This window comes from Ursus arctos, unplaced genomic scaffold (assembly GCF_023065955.2).
Source record: "Ursus arctos isolate Adak ecotype North America unplaced genomic scaffold, UrsArc2.0 scaffold_3, whole genome shotgun sequence".
NCBI lineage: Eukaryota > Metazoa > Chordata > Mammalia > Carnivora > Ursidae > Ursus > Ursus arctos.
This window is the reverse complement of record NW_026622985.1, coordinates 16,914,248-16,929,131: the sequence shown is the minus strand read 5'-3', so window position 1 is coordinate 16,929,131 and position 14,884 is coordinate 16,914,248. Positions and strand designations below refer to the sequence as shown.

The window sequence follows — 14,884 nt, the reverse complement described above, 5'->3', positions numbered from 1 at the left end:
AGCTTCAACTTTTACTTTCTAATGGACTCTTCTGAGCTTCCTGAAGCGGGTACAAGCATCCTGGTTGGTCAGGGATGTATAAAGAGAGTTTGTCTAATACTTTAATGATGCCCTCATTTCCAGTCTCTCTCTATACATTTCTGGCTGGTTTGCCACTCACTCTAATCAGACTACACCCTAGTCTAACAGGGCTTTGGGTTTTTCCTGTTTGTTTCCTAAGTTTGTTACTTATAATGACAGTGACTCTGGGCATGGATTTTTGCTCTCTGCTTCCAGTCCTCTCTGGTTGTGAAGCTTCAGGTTTTACTATGGAAAAATGACACCAACTGAGCTGGAGGGGAGGGAGCAGCCCCAGACAAGAAGGCTGGAAACTCCCACTATTCTTACTCACTGTGCTTAAGATTTTCATGAGCATGCTTCTTTTTTTTTTTTTTAATTAATAATGATTTTTTATTATATTATGTTAGTCACCATACAGTACATCCCCAGTTTTCGATGTAAGGCTCGATGATTCATTAGTTGTGTATAACACCCAGTGCACCATGCAATATGTGCCCTCCTTACTACCCATCACCGGTCTATCCCATTCCCCCACCCCCCTCCCCTCTGTAGCCCTCAGTTTGTTTCTCATAGTCCATAGTCTCTCATGTTTCATTCCCCCTTCTGATCACCCCCCCTTTCTTTATCCCTTTCTTCCCCTACTGATCATTCTAGTTCTTATGTTCCATAGATGAGAGAAATCATATGATAGTTGTCTTTCTCTGCTTGACTTATTTCACTAAGCATTATCTCCTCCAGTGCCGTCCATGTTGTAGCAAATGTTGAGAACTCATTCTTTCTGATTGCTGAGTAATATTCCATTGTATATATGGACCACAACTTCTTAATCCAGTCATCTGTTGCAGGGCATCTCGGCTCCTTCCACGATTTAGCTATTGTGGACACTGCTGCTATGAACATTGGGGTGCATATGGCCCTTCTCTTCACTACGTCTGTATCTTTGGGGTAAACACCCAGTAGTGCAATGGCTGGATCATAGGGAAGCTCAATTTTTAACTTTTTAAGGGACCTCCACACGGTTTTCCAGAGTGGCTGTACCAACTTGCATTCCCACCAACAATGTAGGAGGGATCCCCTTTCTCCACATCCTCTCCAACAACTGTTGTTTCTTGCCTTGTCTATTTTTGCCATTCTAACTGGCGTAAGGTGGTATCTCAGTGTGGTTTTGATTTGAATTTCCTTGATGGCTAATGATTTTGAACATTTTTTCATGTGTCTGTTAGCCATTTGTATGTCTTCATTGGAAAAGTGTCTGTTCATATCTTCTGCCCATTTTTTGATTTGTTTATTTGTTTCTCGTGTATTGAGTTTGAGAAGTTCTTTGTAGATCTTGGATACCAGTCCTTTATCTGTAGTGTCATTTGCAAATATATTCTCCCATTCCGTGGGCTGCCTCTTAGTTTTTCTGTTTCCTTGGATGTGCAGAAACTTTTAATCTTGATGAAGTCCCATAAATTCATTTTATCTTTTGTTTCTCTTGCCTTTGGGGATGTGTCATGAGCATGCTTCTTAATTTGTTATTTGCTTTTGGTTAACTTCCAGAGCCCTTAATGACTATTTTTCTTTTTTTACAGTTTTGTCCAGTATCATACTTGTTTTTTGGAGGGAGACTTTTCTAATCTCTTCACTATAGTTGCAAGTCCTTCCTCCAAATACATTTTTACAACAATTTTTGGTTAAATCAATATTCAGCAAATACTGTAAATACACAAATGATTTTATATCTGAAGTAGATAGCAAACTATGCTTATTGTTCACTTTAGTTCTTCCTGTAATTAAAAAATACTTTATATTTTATTTGCTTAGATTAAATTTTCCAAGGCCATCATCTCAATAGAGTTTTACTATGATCAAATATATCAGATAAAGTAACCATTCTTCCTCCCCCCCACCCCCACTCCCCAAGATATTTCTCTTAGAGTCCTTAGTTACTTTTTTTCCAATCTTAACTTTTTTCTTTGGGTCTCCTGTACAGCTGTTCTGAGAATTTTCTATCTCTATTCCATATTGAGCACATTGTTTCCTGGGTTAAATGTCTTTGTCTTGGAGGCCTATGTAAAATAGTGACCTAAAACATGGGCTCTGGAGTTAGATTGCCTGAGTTCAGACTCCAGCTCTACATTAGTAGTTGTGCTACCTTGGAGACATTGTTTATGCCTCAATTTTCCCATCTGTCAAATGGTGGTGAAAAGACAGACTTACTTCATTCAGTTGCCCTGAAGATCAGATGAGCAAATATATAAAAACTACTATTGGGAGAGTAGGTATTGGTGGAGCACATGTAGGTCTTTGAGAAATGTGCAGAAGTATAATTTTTGAGACTTGTATAGCTAATAATTCTAACACCTGGTTATCTGATTGGGTACAGAATTTTAGGTTGAAAATATTCTGTCCTCAGAATTTTAAAGGTATTGTGCTATGTCTTATAGCTTCCAGTATTGTTATTGATAAGTCCGATGACATTCTGACTGCCATCCTTTTTAATAAGTGTTCATTTTTTTTCTTTTTGGAAGTTTTTAGAATGCCTTATTCTTGGCGATTTGAAATTTCATCCTGATGTATCTTGGAGCATTTATTCTTTTATTCATTGTGCCAGCTACCCTGTTGATCCATTACTCTAAATATTTCTCTTCTGCTATTTCTTTGATAATTTTCTTTCTCTGTTCTCTCTGTTCAGGCTTCCTGGAACTCATATTCATTAGAGATTGGATCTTAGGGATTGATGCTCTAATCAGATTATCCTTTTACTCCTATTGTCTCTATTTTAAAAATTTTTTATTCATTCTGTTAGAGTGCTCCCCCAATCTTTCTATTGAGTTATTTTAAATTTCTGCTATCATGTCTTTCATTTACAGGAGCTCTTAACAATGTTATTTTTTATTTTATGCAGCTTTCTGTTTTCTTTCATGGATAGAATGTCTCTTATCTCTCTGATGATACTTTCTTTGCTCCTGTTCCATGATTATCTGTGTTTTTTCTGAGTTCTTTGTTTTGTTTTGTTTTGTTTTTTCTTGTTGGCTTTGTACCTGGCCTCTCAAATTGGAGGCTTCCTCAAATATGTGGTATCTTTACCTCTCCTTTGTCATATAAGAGTGATGCTCTAAAATTTCAGAGAGAGCAAGATTGTTGATTGAATTACCAGAAGACTTTTTGATAATGTGATCCCTAAATATCAATATAGGTCTTTTCTTTGAGGCTGATCAGTGTCACAACAGTTAGCTTAGCTAGGATAGGCTAGATTACCTGCAGGAATAAGTTAAATTTAAAAGCCAAATCTCAATGGTTTAACACAGTAAATACTGACCATTCCATCATATGCCCAGTATTATTGGTGGTGAGCTTGGCTCCAGGTACTGAATTATTTCAAACTATCTTACGGTGCCACTGATATTGAAGTGTTTGTCACAGCAGGAAATAAGCAATCATGAGAGTTACACATTGCCTCTTGAACGCTTTACCCAGAAGTAATATACATGACTTCTCATATGTCATTGACTAAAGCAAATCACATGTCTGCTAACTACAAAGAGTAGGAACTGAAGTCTTTCCCAGTGCTCAGAGACAGAGAAGAACCAGCAATACTAGACAGGAGCACTAATGTTTACCACATGGGCTGTGTCACTCCCCTAAAAATCTTATTCATGGTTTCCTCATTGCCTCTTACTGGATTATGCAGACACTCGGCATCCGCTTGCTCAAGTTATTGGGAAGTTGCCCCTTTTTTTCCTGATGAATACGGTATGTTGATGAAATAGAAATCAAGAAAAGCTAGATGTAAACAAAAAGATTCCTCTGACTACTGAACTTTCTGCAGAGGTTAGAAAACAACAGAAAGTCTTCCGTTTTTCTTTTTCCTTCATTTTGTGTCTTTCTAAAGTCACTCTTGATCTCATCACAGCACCAGTTAGGAGACAAAACCAGGTAGAGATGAAGGTAGCAGCAAATGGAGTTGGAGTTTGGATCCGGTCGTCGCCAGCTTCCCAGGGACTAGTTTTGTAATTTACAATTGACTTTATGCAGTTACACCCAAAAGGGAGTGAGGTTGATAAAAGAGGCTGGGCTAACATTAGGCAAGTGTTTCAGGATCCAGAGCTATGAACAACAAGATGCTTTATCTGCAGGTACCCAGGCAGTGATGGTGGACTTCAGGTTTCCTGGGCAGATGTAATTTAGATTCTTCAGTGATAAAGAATAAAGCCTGAATTTGAAGGCATCTCCCTCTTAAAGCCAGCAACACCCTGGAGAGTGAACAGGTCCCAGGCACTACTGTTTTGGAATACTGGATACAAAAGTGATTGTAAACCAGACAAAACTGTCTGTGCAAGTTCATCAGAAGACTTTAAAACCCACCTGTTTTTCTGTGTCTGGTTCCAAAGGAACTAATTGCTTAGTTGCAAATAAATGGTGCCTGTTTCTGTTTCCCTCCCTTATGCTACAGGATGGTAAGTTGAAAATAAACTGTTATATATTTTTACTGAGCAAATATATGAAGTTAAAATTAGCATCCTCATCATAGAACATAGATTTGTGCCAAAATTTGAAGCTAGACTGGTCAGCAAATAAACGAATGCCCTAGCTAGGTCACCCTAAGTCAGCTCTCTGAGCCCCATGAGCACAGGCCACCCCAGACTCATTCCCCACTGTGAGTGGAGAGTTGTCAAGAAAGTTCCTAGCCTACTGCTGGGCCTCCAGAAGTGGTCTTCTGGCATACATTCTTCTCAACTACAAACAACCCACACCTACTGCTCTACGCACTTGGCACTGTACAGAGTTCCTCGACCACCTCTGAAATGCAAATTTGTATGAAATTTTATGAAAGGTGCCATTTATACCTTTAAGGCCCTATACAATGCAGCAGCTCATTTGCTAACTGAGGTCCCCACATTGATCAGTCACTAGATGCAGGCCGCATTGGGGCAGGGCATAACCTTGGAGGAGATGGCTCTTTGCAGATGAGACAGTCCCTAAAGGAGCTAACAATTGAGGTCTGCTGTCCCAAGGCACTCCCAGGAGCTGGGACATGAATCTTCATGGAAGGGGATCTGAGTAATGCATCCCGTTGCCCACAACACTGCTGTATCAGGTCCTTTCTCCCTGCAGAGTCTCTAACCAGATTTCAAAGTTCCTCAAATTTCTGCCTCAGATTCACTCTGTCCACAGTTATCAGACCAATATCACTTGTTCCCAAACTTTCAATTCTTTCCTTTCCACCTCATTATTTTCCCACTTTATCTCTGATTTGTCATACTGTCTCCTGGGTAAGCTCAGCTCCACCTTTATGTTTATATTCGCTTAGTAACTTTCCTCTAGTGTTGTAATAACCAGCTCTGTGTCTATAAAAACAAAGAATCAGGCTCCAAATAGTAAAATACTTGCTGAACACATCCAACTTTTCACCTTCAAAACTGTTCTCCTTGTATAACTAGGGTGCAGAGGGTGGAGTAATTGACTTTCAGCTCAACTTGTTGCTTCTATAGATTTGGTTCCTTTTGTGTTTGTCATGAACCAAACTCCACTTAATTTACTGCAAAAAGTGTATTGCTGTCAGTTTATTCCCGTCACCAGAGAAATGTACTTGTCTTTCTAAGAGGACTCATTTTCCCAAAATGACAAGGTAGAAACTAGGCCAGTTAGAGTTAGAAAATCTCCTTTAAATCTCCTCCAATGGCCATTAAGCTGGGAAGATGAGTTAATAACTTGCTCACTGCCATCCCCACAGTAGCTTTAGCAATATGAACTTTCATTGGGATAAACAGCTTCTGAGTTTCAGTTTTTACCTAATGGCATCTGAGTGCGTTCTTTAAGTTCAGTGATTAATCATTTCAGCACTCTGTGGCTGCATCCATTGGCACTCCATGTACTATAGGACAAATTAGGAAATCCATTTTCTGGCACTGATTCCATTTAATTGAATACCTCCCCATATTTAGTGGTAATCTCTAAGTATTGTCCAGCATAAATGGTCTGTGTAAGAATTGAGACTTTCTCCCTAACATCGTCTCTTTTCCAAGCATAATTATATCCTAGGCTTAAAGGCTCACACACCCCTTACCAGGGCACAAGGCAAGACACCAACCTTGCTTTTCTGGTCTTTGGACAACCTCTTCTATCACCTCCAATTCCTGATAAAATCTTCCTATTTCTAAGCAAGTACAAGTACTTTCCAAGTACACATGAACCAAAAACGCACAGAGAGACTGCAGAACAAAGTGAGATCCAAAGTAACTGTCAAGGAATACTTGGGGGGACGGGGTGGGACAGGCAGATATATTTGGAGATATTTGAAAAGTTAAGTGAGACAGAAGATGTACGTATACAACCCAAATTATCTCTGTTTCCACGTGCTCTATAAAGAGAGAAAATTGGATTGACACTTCCGAACTTTGCAACCTTAAGAAGATACTACCACTTAATCATCATCAAAGGAGAATCCTTTTGATTTTCTTTATTTATTAAGTAAACTCTACACCTAACATGGGGCTCAAACTCACAAGCCTGAGATCAAGAGTCATATGCTCTATTGACTGAGCCAGCCAGGTGCCCCTAAGGGAAATCCTTTTGAAATTCCAGTTGTAGGGACTGGTTAACATGAGAACTATGAGGATACTCCTCTTTTGTCTGTAATTAAAAGCACACTAGATCTGCACAGTGAGGTACTGCTAAGGGCCTGCTGTTGAACAGGAAAGCAGGTTTTCTCTGGGATGCTGCTTCACACATGGAACCCAAAGTGGAGCACCTGGTACCATTTTCTCATCAGCTATTTGGCTTAGGAGGAGCTAATAATGGAAAGAAAGGGTTTTATTGTTTTTATTGTTGCTGTTGGTGTGTTCAGTAACTTTAAGTTATATTATTACATAAGACTTTAAAATTTATTGAGAATCTATGGACAATGGAAAAGACACCAAAAATGTAAAGCAGTAAAGACATGTTCTCTGTTCTTGAGAAACACAGCATCTATTTCGAGAAACTTCAGGATGAAAGATTTCATTCCTTTTTGGATTTGGAAGGGACTTAAAGATCTCTTAGTTCCAGTCCCTCATTTCAGAAAAGGAGAATGCAGCACTGAGCGTTGACGGGATTTGTGATTTATTTAGAATCACATGGTCTGCAATGGTTCAAGATGAATCTATGAGTCAGTTCAACCTAAAACAACTTTTTCTTCCACTTTTATTTTGTTAAGAAGATTTCAGATATACAAAAAAGTACCAAGAATAATATATTGAGGCTCCTGTATCCAGCTTAAGAAATATTATCTATATATATTATAGTCATTATAGAATCTCTCTGTATCCCTCTTTAATCTCTTTCCTATAAATCCCTCTCAAGAGGTAACCAGCATCCTGAATTTGCTGTTTATCATTTCCATGCATATTTTAAACTTGACTACATATATATATATATAATATATATATATATTCATAAGTAATATATAGTATTATTTTCCATTTTTTAAAGCTTTATAAATGGTGCCATACTATATATGTTATTCTGAACCCTACTCTTTTTGCTCAACATATATTTGAGATCCATGGATATTTATAAATGTAATTCTCATTCAGTTTTGCTGCTATATACCACCACTTACTTTTTATTTTTCTTGTCCATAAATAAGTAGATGAACTCCAATTCTTTGTCATTTCATTAACACTTGCATACTGTTACCTTGGGTACATTGAGGATATGTACTAGGAGTCAAACTGGTAGGTCACATAGTATGCACATCTTTAAATTTGCTGGATTCTAATTTCAGCTCTAGACTGCTCAACTTCACTGTGTTTGACTTTGTAAATCTATGTGCTTACTTCCATACTACTGACTTTTGAGCTGAGTGCAAGTATGAGACTTTAATGAGGAAGGAACTTAACAGAAGTAGCTACCTATTGAAGACTGAACAGGAAGGGTTGCTTTACATCTGCGTAACATTCTTGGAAATGCAAACAGACAGAAGTCGCTGATTGAGCTGGTTAATTTATCAGGGCTTATGGTGAGCTTCAAAGGGAGAATTAACATATGTGCCTTCAAATGAAGAGACCGTTCCCTTGTGTCATCCTGGGGACATAGTAGGGAAGTATACTCTTAACCAGTAAGAACAGAGCCAGCCTTTCTGTAAGGGTAGTAAAGAGTGATTATGGGATACAAGTTGCTTGACACTACAAGATCTTCTTCCCAAAGCACTTTCCCTGTGTTTGTTCCTGAAATTCAGTGATTCATTTATCTTTTTTTTTTTTTTTAAGATTTTATTTATTTGACAGAGAGAGCAAGAGAGAGAACACAAGCAAGGGGAGTATGAGAGGCAGAAGCAGGCCTCCCACTGAGCAGGGAGCCTGATACAGGGCTCGATCCCAGGACCCTGGGATCACGACCTGAGCCAAAGGCAGATGCTTAACAGCTGAGCCACCTAGGCGCCTCACAGTGATTCATTTATCTAATACAGTCCTCTTAAAATGCAAAGAACGGGACAAGAGGGCTCAAATCAATTACTAAGATATAATATTATTTATATCTTAATCAGAAGGACACTGGTGGGAGAGAGGATGAGGTGAGGTATAAAATCTAAGAAAAAATATGCCTAGAGGGTAACAGTGATGAAAGCATAGCTGGGCTGTCTTTAAAACCCATTTTGTTTACATCTCCATGAAACACTCCCCACTACCTCTGTCTACAAGTCATCTCTCTGCTCTGATCTCCTACAGTACTTTGTACCTCTTTTATAACAATTACCACACACTGAATTTTATTATAATACATAAGATCAGGGGCCCACGTGTAACGGATCACATATCTGTTGCTGCATAAGGAACCACCCCCAGACTTAGTGGCTTAAAGCAACCATTTATCTGCTCATAGTTCTGCAGTTCAGTCAGGACTCTACTAGGTTAGTTCATTGTAGCTTCATGTGGTACCAGCTAGAGGCCGTTGTGTGGCTGCACTCAGCTAGGGTTGTAATGTCTGGGGTGTCCTGCCATTTTCCTGGATTTCTCTCCATGTCATCTCTCTCGTAGGATAGCAGAGATCTCTTTACATGGTGGCTGGCTTCTACAAAAGCACAAGCGAGGCCTCCAGGCCCAGTAAGGTTAGACCCACACTGGAGGCAGTGTCACTTCTGCTACATCACACTCATTAAGGTAAGCCACAAAACCAGCTCAGTTTTAAGGAAAGGAGAAATATATTCCATGTCTTGGTGGGAAGAACAACATCAATATTCAGAAATGGAAGGATTTGCTGGAGGACATCTTTCACGATAACACACCAGGTATAGCATCTTAGATCAAATATTTGATCAATAAGTGAACAAAAGTGCTGTTTCCTAAGTACTGGTCAAGGGTGCTGAAGAAAATCATGCCTTTGAGGCCACCAGTGAATGAGAAAGTTAGTCTATACCATCTCTGGTAGCATGACACCCAGAAATGGAACCACCAATGGACTTGCCTTCAAAGCAGTGCTCACCCAATTCGCTTGGCTGAAGCATAGCGTGGCAGTAATTAGCTGTTCACAAAAATTCCCATTCTTTCCCTTGCAAAATGCACTCCTCTACTCACTCTGAAATTAGATGTGGTCATGTGATTTGCTACGGCCAATAAAATGCGAGCAGACAAAATCTGTCACATCTAGACAGAAATTTTAGGTACCAATGTGCAACGCTCCTCGCTTTCCTTTTCCTACTCTGGGGAGATGAAGGATCTGTCAATCCGGGTCCCTGAGTAAGTACAATGAGATTCTCACATTTTCCATATTAATACCATAGGCTTTCTTAGAAATAATTTAAAAATCTGCATTGATAAGCTTTAAACTGTTCATTATCCTAAACTTAGTAAACTCAATTCCTAATATAATCAAAATAAATGCTCATTTTTACGCACAAAGGGAAGGACTGCAAGGTTCCTTATTAAATGAAAATACTGACATACTGATGTAGCAAATGAAAATACATCAATATTTAACCTCAGAGGACTAGGTAAATAAATTAAACCAGGTCTGTATTATGGACTGTTATGTAGCCATTAAAAAATTACATTTTTGAAAGATATTTAAAGACATGATATTATGAACATTAACTACGTTAAGTTACTAAATAGGATATAAAGTATATAAAAAGAATTATTTGATTTAAAAGTAAGTATATACATGGAAGTACATAAAGAAAATATGACAATTTCAATTGTTTATATCAAAGTGAAAGAACTGTTATTTACTTTTTTGTTGTTTATTTTCCAAATTTCAGCAATGAAATTATATTGCTTATAAAACCAGAAAAACAATAAATGTTATTATTTTAGAGCTTACAATAAATTGCTTGCACCTCTAGCACTTTCAGGGAAGCCATTCATAAGGTATTAATAGTACACAATAAAAATGTTCTCATTTATTTGTGAAAGAAGGCAATAATTTGTTGGCTTGGTTTGCACGTCTCCAAGTACCTGAAAGCTGCAGAATTTATAAATGATTTAATTATCCAGACTTTGGGGCCAATGTAGACCAATTCTAAACTAGTCTGCATTTTCTGAATCATCAAAAGTATGTGCGGTTGGACAACCTAGAAGACACATAAAATCTTCCAAGACCAAATCACGAAGACACAGAAAACCTGATTGGACCAATTACTAGAAAGGGGGTTGAATCAGTAATCAAAAACCTCCCAAAAACAGAAGTCCAGGACCAGACGTCTTCACTGGTGAATTCTACCAAACATACAAAGTAGTATTAATATCAATGCTTCTCAAACTCTTCCAAAAACAGAAGAGGGAATACTTCCAAACTCATTTTACAAGGCCAGCATTACCCTGCTACTAAAACCAGACAAGAACCATAAGAAAAAAATTACAGGCTAATATCCCTGATGAACACAGATGCAAAAATTCTCAACACAAATTAGCAAACTCCATTCAACAAACCATATGAGACTCTTGACTCTGGGAAACAAACTGAGGGTTGCAGAAACGGAAGCGTGGGGGAATGGAGTAACTGGATGATGGGAATTAAAGAGGGCATGCGATACGAAGAGCACTGGGTGATATACTCAACTAGTGACTCGTTGAACATTATATCAAACACGAATGATGTACTATACCTTGGCTAATTGAATTTAAATTAAAAAAACACAATACATTAAAAGAATCATATATCATGATCAAGTAGGATTTGTTCTAGGAAGGCAAGAATGCTTCAATATCTACAAATCAAGCAATGTGATACACCACATTAACAAATAAAGAATAAAAATTATATGATCACTTCAACAGAAACAGAAAAAGCATCCGAGACACTTTAATATGCATTTATGATAAAAATTCTCAACATAGTTGGTATACAAGGAACATACCTCAACATAATAAAGACCATATATGACAAACCCACGGTGAACATCATAGTGGTAAAAGCTGATTAAAAAGTTTTTCAGGACCAAGATACGGATGCCTATTCTTAGAACGTTTTTCAATATAGTATTGGAAGTCCTAGCTAGCAATTAGGCAAGAAAAAGAAATAAAGGGCATCCAAATTAAAAAGGAAGAAGTAAAACTATCACTATTTGCAAATGACAGGATATTAAACAGTGAAAACCCCGAAGATTCCATCAAAAAACTGTTAGAACTAATGAATAAGTTCAGTAAAGCTGTAGGATACAAAATTAATATACAAAAGTCAGTTGTGTTTCTACACACTAATAATGAACTATCAGAAAGAGAAATTAACTTAAGAAAATAATCCTATTTATAACTACATCAAAAAGAATAAGATACCTAGGAATTAAGTTAACCAAGGTGGTGAAAGATCTGTACACTGAAAACTGTAAGACATTGATTAAAGGAATCTGATTAAAAAATGGGCAGAGAATCTGAATAAACATTTTTCCAAAAATGCACACAGATGGCAACAAGCACATGAAAAGATGCTCAACATCACTAACCCTCAGAGAGATGCAAATCAAAACCACAAAGGGGATATTCCCTCCTACCTGTTAGAATGGCTATCATCAAAAAGACAAGGGGCGCCTGGGTAGCTCAGTCAGTTAAGCATCTGCCTTCAGCTCAGGTCATGATCCCAGCGTTCTGGGATCGAGCACCGCATCAGGCTCCCTGCTCAGCGGGAAGCCTGCTTCTTCCTCTTCCACTCCCCCTGCTTGTGTTCCCTCTCTGTCTCTCTCTGTCAAATAAATACATAAAAATCTTTAAAAAAAATGTCTTTGGAGTGCCTGGCTTATTCAGTCAGTAAAGCATGTGACTCTTAAAAAAAAATAAAAATTGAACTACTGTATGTACCGTTAATCCATTTCTGAGTATCTGAAGAAAACAAGAACACTAATTTACAAACATACACGCATCTCCATGTTCATTGCAGCATTATTTTCAACAGCCAAGGTATGGAAACAACCTAAGTGTCCACTGATAGATGATGGATAAAGAAGATGTGGTGTGTGTACACACACACACACACACACACACACACATACACGCAATGGAATACTACTCAACCATAAGAAAGAAAATCTTGCCATCAGTCACAACATAAATGACCCTGAAGGCACTATGCTAAGTGACGCAAGTCTGACAAAGAAAGACAAATGCCGTATGATCTCACTTACAGGTGCAACTTATACAACAACAACAACAACCAGCACCCAAGCTCATAGACATGGAGGACAGACTGGTGACTGCCAGAGGTGAGGGGCGAAGGGAGTCAAAAGGTACAAACTTCCAGCTGTAAAACGATTAAGTCACGGGGATGGAATATACAGCATAGTAGCCATAGTTGATAATTCTGTACTGCATATTTGAAAGCTGCAAAGAGAGTAGATCTAAAATCTCTCTGTATTACAAAAAAAAATTTTTCTAACTGTGTCTGATGATGGATATTAACGAGACTTATTGTAACCATTTCACAATACATACAAAGATTGAATCATTATGCTGTATACCTAAATTCATATAATGTTATATGTCAATTATAGCTCAATAAAAAAAAAAGAAAATTAAAAAAAACTTGCATGGACCTTGTTTGGATCCTGATTCAATTAAAATAGCCATGAAAGAGAGTTTGAGACAATTCTGAAATATGGCCTTGCACTGGGTAATATGTGATGTTAAGGAATTATTATTTTGTTAAAAATGAAAGTGGCATTTTGGTAGTTTGTTTACTTAAGGACTGACTTCTGAAAAATTTATAGATGATATGATGTGATGTAAGGTGGAAGATGAACCATGATTGACAGAATGTTGATGTTTGTTATGTCAGTGTGTGGAATTCATTCTATACTCGCTCGACTTCTCTGCACGATTAAAATTTTCCATAATAAAACTTTTAAAAGAAAAGCTTACTAAACTTCACCATCAAGAAATCTAAAAACAGACCTTCCCTGGGTTCGGATTTCAAACAATCTTGTGCACTGAAGGTGGACAAAAAGAGAAGGACCTGCATCGACAGGAAGGGGAATGAGAGGTAGGAGACCAGTGGGGACACACTGTCCATGTGTCCAAGATACAGCCTCTCAGCCCCAGGCCCATTTCTTCTAGAGCTCATAAAAAGGTAACTGTTAAGAATCCCCAGGGAGCTGCCCAAATTTGGGATCAGGAAGGACAATGTTCCCCATAAGTGTAAAAAGCAATTTCTATTCTTGGTGTGTGGCTCCCCCCCCCCCCCCATCATCAAAGATACCTCTGCCTAAGCCCATGGCCCCTGGAGTTGCTGCCTTATTTGTTTGCGAAGCAAGCAGATGAACAGACAGAGACTAATTAAACCTATCATCATTGAGAAGTTAGCAAAATGTGGAAGAGGCTTGAAAAATGGGACTCCCTATGGTTCAGCTACAGGGACCAGCAGGCTTTTGAAGTCCAACATGTAGATGTATAATATAATAAAGGCTGAAGTGAGGGGAAAAGCAAGGGATCTCGCGAATGTATACAGTCTGCTTTCCTGTCATGACAAGGGTAGTCTCCCTATAACTGGCTGTTTTGCAGGTTTGTGTATGTTTCTTTGTTTTGAAAAAGATGAGTGGAGAAGTCAGTAAGTTAAAATACGGAAAGTGTTAGAATTACTTTTTTAAAAGCCTGTTCTTCATAAAAATCAACAGACTAGGCAAACTATTAGCTAGTTACTCAAAAGAAATAAAAGCAAAAAGCACAAATGCACAAAATAAGGAATGACGAAAGGGAAATCATTATAGGAAAAAAGCCATAAGAGATTATTTTTGAACAATTCTAAGGAAATAAATTGGAAAACCTAGATGAATTTTCTAGGAAAACAGGACTTATCAAAACTGAATGTAGTGAAGATCAAAGAGAAAAAACTTCTAGAGAAGAAAGAGAGAAAATTATCAAGGAGCTATAACCCTCAAAAAGCACCAATCAGGGGTGCCTGGGTGGCTCAGTCAGTTAGGTGTCTGACTCTTGATTTCAGTTCAGGTCATGATCTCAGGATCATGAGACTGAGCCCCAAATTGGGCTCCCACTGGGCTTGGACCCTGCTTAAGATTCTCTCTCTTCCTCTCCCATTGCCCCCTGCCCCACCAACTCGTACATGCACATTCTCTCTAAAATACAAAACAAAACCAAACACCTAGCAAACCTCCAGAGACCAGATATCGCCAATGTTGTTTGAACTCCTTCTGAACAGACGTCAAGAAGAAAAACTTCCAACGCTTTTTATTAAATGAGTATAACATTGATAAACTTGATGAGTTTTGCATTAAAAAGTGCAGGCAGAAATTTAGTATTTGATAAAGGTGATCTATCAAATCATTTTAGAAGATAGACATTTCTATAACAAGTACTGAGAAAAGTAACTATTTGGGAAAAGTTAAGACTGAATCCATATTTCACACTGTATGTCA

At 38.1% G+C, this 14,884-nt stretch overlaps 1 protein-coding gene across 3 annotated transcripts in view; it reads right to left on the bottom strand.

Annotated features, from left to right (window-relative positions):
- Nucleotides 1–14,884, bottom strand: part of NAMPT (nicotinamide phosphoribosyltransferase) — a 401,813-nt gene that overhangs the window by 234,233 nt on the left and 152,696 nt on the right. Inside the window, exon 2 of one of the 3 annotated variants that reach the window (XM_057304071.1) lies at nucleotides 12,014–12,201. The exons of the other annotated variants lie outside the window; for them this stretch is intronic. The gene's annotated coding sequence lies outside the window, so the exon portion shown is untranslated. The remainder of the gene's footprint in view (nucleotides 1–12,013; nucleotides 12,202–14,884) is intronic. 3 annotated transcript variants of the gene reach the window in all.